Source organism: Narcine bancroftii, chromosome 5 (assembly GCF_036971445.1).
Source record: "Narcine bancroftii isolate sNarBan1 chromosome 5, sNarBan1.hap1, whole genome shotgun sequence".
NCBI lineage: Eukaryota > Metazoa > Chordata > Chondrichthyes > Torpediniformes > Narcinidae > Narcine > Narcine bancroftii.
In genome coordinates, this window is record NC_091473.1 from 251689656 (window position 1) to 251698451 (window position 8796).

Genomic DNA, 8796 nt, shown 5'->3' on the forward strand with positions numbered 1-8796 from the left:
CACAAAATAAACCTAATGGCAGATGACCCGGCTGGGTCTTTGCCAAGACTACTTACCACACTGGAGGATTATGGTACAATACTGGGCTATAAAGCCAACATAGAAAAAAGTAAGATATGCCACTGAATAAATTAGGCTGGAAAGAAAACCATAGGAATCAAGATTGACAGCAATCTGGAAAATGTATACAAATTTAACTAACCCCCCCACCCTGGAGAAGATTGAAGGTGACTTAATAAGATGGAGGGACCTTCCCATCACCCTAATGGGGAGGGTTAACTGCATAAAGATGAAGGTGATGCCAGAACTCCAATACCTCTTCTGGTGGCTACCAATTCCATTACCACGGTCCTTCTTTAAAATGTTGAATGATAACATAAGGACATTCATCTGGAATGGGAAAGTGCCCAGGATAGCCTGAAAAAAAACTGACATGGGATGACAGCTTGGGTGGGGGGTGCTTAAGGTTACCTGATTTTAAGAAATATGATCTAGCTGCTCAGTCGAGGTTTCTGCATCCTTCTTTGAGGAGGGGGGAACCGCCTACTTAGGTGCAAATGGGATTGTATGCAATAGGGGAGAGGACAGAAGGATTTCATATACAAATGGGATGCAAATAGCAAAAAAAAAACTGGATAATGCCCGACTGAAGCACCTGTTTAAAATTTGGATCAAGATCAATGAGTGTATTGGAGAGAAAGTGGGAATATCACCAAAGACGCCATTGACTCATTGATGTCCACGAACATGGGCAATAAAATCCTGGAGATTTGGCATCGGCAGGGGATCTGATATCGAAGGCTGATATGGAAAGGAGACGCTTGTGTCCTTTGAGCAGCTAAAAGGTAAATATGATTTGTCTTATGGGACCTTTCACTGTTTCTAGTTAAGATCGTTGCTGAGGGACAGATGGGGTCCTGCAATGACCCTGTGAGGTCGAAGGGATGCTTTGACTGGGAAACGCACCCAAATTTATTTCATGAGTGTACTTGGTACTCCAAGGTAAGCAAGAGCTACGCAGATCAAGAGAGAGATGGGAGTCAGATCTGGGGATCACAATTGATGAGAGATTGTGGTCAGACAGGTGTAGAGACAGTGAGTTAACAGTGATTAACTCAGGGTGTAGACTGGTTCAATACAAATTTCTGCACCAGCTCTACCTCACCCCACAGAAGGTTCACAAGACAAAACTGGAGGGGATGGAGATGTGTTTCAGGTGTGGAGTGGAGCAGGGAACATTCATTCACGCAACCTGGTCCTGTGCAAAGGTAGCCCTGTTTTGGCAGGATTTGGCCGATATACCAACCAGGATAATGAAAGTAGCCTTTCCACCAGATCCAATGTTGTATCTACTGGGGAACCTCATGGACGTGAGCTACAAATTAATCAAATTCCAAATTCAGTTCATATTAATAGCAAAAAAAAAGTAGAGCGGTGACCTGGAAGTCTGATTCCTCTCTTCTTATTAGTAAGTGGACTATAGAGATGCATAGCTGTATTTCCATGGAAAAAAAATCACGTGCAATCTTAGAAACTGTCACAGCACCTTTGTTAAAAAATTGGAACTACATTTGACGAACACGGGAGTACAGCTGTAGCCGCACCCCGACAAAAATTACCAATAGGTGGATTAATAAAAGAAATTACATAAGGGGACAGCTCCATGGTCTCCCTGCACATTCATCAGGAGCCCCGACACCGCCTCCAGTGTTCCTTTTTCTTTTCTCTTTTTTAAAGGGGGTGGGAGAAACATAATGTCCGTAGATTGTTGGGGGGATATCTGTACATTTTGAAGCAGTTTGTGATGTTACTTCCTTGTTTATTGACGTCATGAACTGAGTTACAGGGAAAGGTTAAACTTTATTCCCTGAAGTGTAGAATAAGGGGAGATTTGATAGAGGAATTTAAAATTATGAGGGGGACAGACAGAGTAAATGTAGATTGGCTTTTTCCACTGGGGGGGGGGGGGTGAGATACAAAACAGAGGGTTAAGGGTGAAAGGGGAAAAGTTGAGAGGGAACATCTTCACACAGAGAGTGGTAGGAGCGTGGAATGAGCTGGCAGATGAGGTGGTGAACCAATTTGTAGACTTTCAGGGCAGTGTGCTGAGAAACTGTTGAATTCGAGCAAATAATTCACATAACATAAGTATTTTTTAATGTAGTTAATAGAAGTATGGAAGAATCCAAAACTTTAACTGCTTCATAGGAACTTTGTGCAGAATCATCCGGGCTGGGGGGGGGGGGTGGGGGGGGGACACTGCCTTTTGAGAATGGCTGTAGGAATTATCCAGGGTGATGAATGGAAACAAAAGTGCCTTTCACACCACCGATTCCATGTGGGTTAACCAGCTAATTTAGCGGGTCCATTCCTAGTAATTGTGTGATGTGAAACTTCCCAACCTGGGACTGATTTGGTGGGGGCAAGTGTCAGATCCCAGCTGAGTTAACTCACTAATTGCCTTCTGGCAGTGTGAAAGCACAACCTGCTCTCGCATTGTCACTGCTGGAGGCAGGACCCCCACCACCCCTGATTAACCAGGTAAATCATGGTAGAGTGGGAGAAGCTCCTGAGTGCAGCATGACTGGTAAGTTTTCCCACTTCCTCGGAGTGTTGGCTCTGTGAAAGGGTGGAATTTGCTCAGTGGAGCAGGTGGTAATGGTGATCTAATGGAAGCTATTAGGGGAGAGGTGAAGGGCAAATTGGACTAGTTGGATCTGAAAGGGTTGGGGGGAGGCGGGACCCTGATGGCTGGGAATGGATCGAACCAGAAGGGGACAGGGGCAAAGGGTGGAGGGGGTAACGGAATGAGAATGTGAGGGTGTGTAAGAGGAGGGGGGGGGGGGCTCGTTATCTGAAAAGGGACGATTCATTACTCATACCACACACAGGAGGCTGCAGATGGTGGAATCTGCTGAAGGAACTGTGGGTTGAGCAGTATCTGATGCAAGATTCCTTGTTCCAGTTCAATGCCAGCAACAATGTGACAGAGGTCTCGCATTCATGGGCTGTTCCTGAGGACGCACGGGTAGTCAGACTGCTGGAAGACCATCAGAAAGACACTCTTTGGTCTGCTCAAAACCTGTGAAATGTCGGTGCGGGAATTCTGCTAACTGACACGTTCCAAGCTGCAGGAATACGTGCTGAGGGACGTGCTTGGCGAAGCCATCGCGAGGGCACTGAGGGAAAAGACTAGTCCAGAGCAGCCATTCACAATCTTTTTTGTTTTGGCTATGGTCCCCTTGGGACTTTGCTCAAAGTTTATGAGCAATTCCCTGTGAAGCCGTCAAGTTAAGTTGCTTTCTTCCGTACTTCTCTCCTCCCAACTAGATAAAAAATGTCTGATTTCAGACCGTGCCCCACCCGCCTTCAATCTGCCATGGCTTCTCCCCCCACCCCCCCTCAATGAGAATGGCTGGTCTCGGGTTCATCCGTCACTAGGCACTGAGGGTCTGAGACTGAGGGGAAGCCTTTCAAACAACAAAATAGGGATTAACGACAAGGTAACACAATGGTTTCAATGGTGTAAATAGAGGATGCATGTAGCAACATACAATGTCAGAAATGTATGGACATTAAGTGTGGGAAAAGACCTTGAATGGTTTTCCTTTTGTAAATAATTTCTTGTGAATAAAGTCTATATTTTTTTTTAAAAAAGTAATCTGTGGCAGACTCCTACCGAGTGCTCAGTGTCCACCCCATTGAGCTGCGGACTGCCCCGGAATGGTTGGGCACTGCATAGAACCATAGAACATTACAGCACAGAAACAGGCCTCTAGTCTGTGCCCAACCTTTTTTCTTCCTCGTCCCACTCTCCTGCACCCAGTCCATAGCCTCCAAATCTCTCCCATCCATAGATCTGTCCAAATTCTTCTTAAATGTTAAAATTGAACCACATTCACCACTTAAGGTGGCAACTCGTTCCACACTCCCACCACTCTCTCTGTGAAGAAGTTCCCTCTAAACTTTTTGCCCTTTCACCCTTAACCCCTGTCTCTGGTTTGTATCTCTCACCTACCCTCAGTGGAAAAAGCCTATCTACATTTACTCTGTCTCTCCCCCTCATAATTACCTCTATCAAATCTCTCCCCATTTTTCTACACTCCAGGGAATAATGTCTTAAGCTGTTTCACCTTTCCCTGTACTCAGTTCCTTCCAGGCCTTGCCCCATAAGATCTGAGGTACATACACATCATTGATTGCTGCTCTCTCACTTCTCTTGACTAATCCTCGATGATGAGTTTGTCATATATACAAGTACAATTTACATATGCACCAAAATCCTTACTTGCTGCTGTACACCAGGTGCATACATCAGATGCACCAACTACATTGAATACCTCAGATAATAAATATAAAGGATGGATAAATGAACATTCGTAATTACAGATAATGCAAGAAAAATGATTTCAATAGTGCAGACAGGTTTTCTTGTGGTTCCATTTTAGGTTTAGGGTTGTAAACAGACATTCAAAAACTTGATGGGAATTGACTGAAAACATTTCCTGAAGCTGGAGGTACTGAACTTCAGGCCTCTTCCCTGCCTTCTTCCCAAAGATGGCAGTGAGAAGAGGACCCCTTCATGATTTAAACATACAACGTGGTAACAGCCTGTTCGGCCCATGAGCCCATGCCACCCAATTACACTCAAATGACCTACAACCCCCTGGTACATCTTGAAAGGTGGGAGAAAACCCATACAGACATGGGGAGAACGTACAAACTCCTTACAGACAGCGCAGGATTTGAACTCGGTCACTGGCGCTGTAACGGCGTTGTGCTGACCACAACACTAACTGTGCCGCTTTGCTGACTGCCTTCTCGTGGGCAGTATTGATGAAGGGTTTCAACTGAAACATCGGCAATGCCAGTTTCCCCCACTGATGATGCTTGAATTGCTGAATTCCTCCTGCAAATTGGTTTGTTTCACTCCAAACTCCAGCATCTGCAGTCACAGGTGTTTCCTTGCGCCTTAGTCCAATCGTGAGTTATTGGCAGATTTCAGATTTATTGTCAGAGTACATACATACAACCCTAATATTTCTTTTTTTGAAGGTGAGAGAATGACCACTAATTAGCAGGTTAAATAAAACTGTACACAAAGTATACGTGTAAACAAATAAAGAACTGTAAACAGATAATAAATGTAAACAAACTGACTGTGCAATACAGTGAGAACAAAAGAAAATGAATTAAGTGCACAAGTGCGAGTCCTTAAATGAGGCCCTGATTGAGTTTGTTGTGGTGGAGTCTGATATTGGAGGGGGAGCAGCTGTTCCAGAACCTGCTGGTGTGAGTCTTGTGGCACCTACACCTCTTTGCTCTAGGCAGCAGCGAGAACAGAGTGTGTGCTGGGTGGTGTGGATCCTTGATGATTCCTGCTGCCCTCCGATGGTAGCGATCCCTGCAGATATTCTCAAAAGTGGGGAGGGTTTTGCCTGTGATGTCCTGGGCTGCGCCAACTACCTTTTGCAGGGCTTTCCGCTCAGAAGTATTGGTCACCCCGAGATGTAGCCGGTCAGCACACTTTCCACTTTTCACAATGTTTTTTGATATCATACCAAATCTCTGCACCGATATGCTTTCTTCATGATGACATTTTAAAATTAAATTTTAACTTTGGACATACAGCGTGGTAACAGGCCCTTTCGGCCCATTTACACCCAATTGACCTACAACCCCCAGTACGTTTTGAACAGTTGGAGGAAACAGAGCCCCCAGGGAAATCCCATGCAGACACAGGGAGAACGCACAAACTCCTTACAGACAACACAGGTTTTGACTGCTACATTTGTGTGTTGGGTCTACGACAGATCCTCCGAGATAGTGACTCCCAGGAATTTAAATTTTCTCATGCACTCCACCTCTGATCCCCCAATGATCATTGAATCGTACACATTTGGTTTTCTCTTCCCGAAGTCCACAATCAACTCCATGGTTTTATTGACATTTGAGTGCGAGGTTGTTGTTGGTGCACGATTCAGCCATGTTTTCAATCTCCCTCCTGGACGCTGACTCATCCCCGTCCTTTATGCAATCCACTACGTGGTATTGTCAGTGAATTTGTAAATGGTGGTGTGTCGTACCAAGGAAGTCATAGGTATATAACAAGTAGAATAGGGGGTTAAGACTGCAGGCCTGTAGCGATTTTGGAGATGTTCAAATTTAAATTTAGACATACAACACAGTAACAGCCCCTTTCAATGCATGACCCAGTGCCTCCCAATTACACCCAATTTACCTACACCCTCATTGGTAAGATTGATTTTACCAGTCCTCTCTGATTATGGTCTGGAGGTGAAGAAATCCAGGATTCAATTACACAGTGAGGTGTTGAGGCCTAGATCTTGGCGTTTTGAGGGACCTGAAACTGTTCATTGCAATAATTTTCTTATTTACTGCACAGGGGAATGAGAACAAGATCTGGAATCCAGTCACAGCTTGAGGTGATTCCCTCCTTCAACCTTCGAATCTCTATCTTTTACAAAAACAAATTTAGAACGGAGGCACAGATACATCAACCCTACCAAAAAAATCCTTAAAAAAATCTAAAACCTGTACCTGCTGGAAATCTGAAATAAAAATTGCCATGTTAGCTTCTCGTTAAACAATGTCTTGCTTTTAAAGATCTCACTTTTCAGAACCCTTCAGTGCTTTGTTCCCCCTACTTCAAATCTCCTTCATCCTGGCAAGAACTCTACATTCTGTTCACCTCAAGCATCTCTGAATTTAATCCCTTGCTTGTTGCAATCCATGCCTTCAGCTGGCAGTCTTCACAGGGTCCTTCCCGAATCTTTTTCATTTAAATCGCCACTTGAGAACAAGATATTGATTCTAGAGTGTTCTACTACCTCTGTGACATTAATGCCAAATTGTGTCAATAATGACCAGTTAAGTACCCAAGGTTGTTTCTCTATGGTTCAAGTTATTATTATCCGAACTCACAAGTACAACCTGACGAAACACCGTTCTCTGGTGCAAAAACCAAAACCAGACATAACACACATTTGTGGAATAGATATAGGTGTTCCTCAGCTCATGATGGGGTTACGTTCTGGCAAACCCATCGCAAGTTGAAAAAGAGTACCACACCTACCATTTTTTATAATGACATTTTGAATATCTTTATTCCACACTTAAAAAGAACATTAAGGAACACAGCTGAAAGCACGCTGGGCATGAAGAACGTTTGAAGCATTGAAGTAAAATTAATTGCTGGATGGCGAGGATGGTGGAGTGGCATACCACATGTCACAAGCGTGGGAACAGATTGGAATTCAAAATCAAAAGTATGGAATCGAACCATCGTAACTTCAAAAAAACGTAGGTGGGACCATCGTAAGTAGGGGGACACCTGTATCCATATATAAAATTAATAATGATTGTTTCATAAATTATAGAGTCTCAGATGGTTAGTGTGAGCGATTCCTTTGGTCATTCAGCGTTCTCACTGCCTGTGGGAAGAAACTATTCCTCAGCCTGGTAGTGCTGGCTCTGATCCTCCTGCATCTCTCCCCCAACAGGAGCAGTTGTGTGCAGGGTGGAAGGGGTCCTCAGTGATTTCTTGGTAGATCACGTTGATGGGGGAGGTGAGGCGGAGGGGAGAATCCATCTCTGCCACTCATGGTCCTATATAAACAGATTATTTTTACAGATAGTCCTCAACTTAATGCAGTGATGCTTTCCCTGGCCGGCCAAGCTCCTGACGCCTAGGCCACCTGCTCATTCGAGCTCCTGACTGCGGATCCTTGCACCGGCCGCCCGTGCATCCGGGTTTTCAGTGTTTAAATAAAATTTAAATTTAAAAAAAGGTACTGTGCATTGCAGTAGTTTTTTTCAGTCAAAATTGTGTTACATAAAAAGTTTTCAGTGTTTAAGTAAAATTTAAATAAAATAAAAACAGTAGAGGGCGCTATTGTTTCAACTTACGATGCAAGTCCCGGAATGGAACCCAATCATAAGTTGGGGTCTACCTGTAATACTTTGACCGTTTCCTGCTTTGATTTGTCTAATATCATTGACTTTATGAAAAACATGATGAAGACTGAATGAGGAGGAATGACAGATGAAATTAATGACTGCTTTCTTTGAGATGTTTCCATTTTTGAAATTTTTGAATCCCACTCAAAATATTCCATCCCCGGCTTTCACACCGGGAAACCTTGAGCTCAAGTGCGGTTTCTACAAAGCACTGGTATATTTTAACGAAGGTGGCAAAAAAGTGACCATACTCAAAACTGAAAGCCTGAAAAACAAAAGGAAAGACCTACACTATAGAAAGTGTTAGATTACTTTGTGGTAAGTACATCTGCCAGACAGATACTACTCTGTATGTAAGTGGAGTTTCAAAAAGAATTCTACTACTCCGTGACCACATTTCCCACCCCCACGCACACACACAAACAATAAAACTTTTACTGGAATTCACCATTTCAGATATAGTATTAGTTTACAATCCACAAATCATTGGTTTGTCATTTTATAAAATGTTTCTCAAGATCCATTTCCAAAGATTTATTTTGCCAAAATATTTTACTGGAAAATTGCAAATTATACAAAACAGTGTTCCTCTGTTAATAACTTCCCAATGTTACATACGACACTTCTGGAGATGCTCGAGAGGCACAATTTTCTTTGGCGTTAACCCTCCAAAGGAAATAGTTTAAAGAGTGTCAGCCAAGACTCGAATGATTTATACACAGATGAATGAATTGTGTATGCAAGGAGGCACTTCAAAAATCACAAATTAAATATATGATATTCTGCACTGGAGTGTAGATAATCTTCAAAGTACCA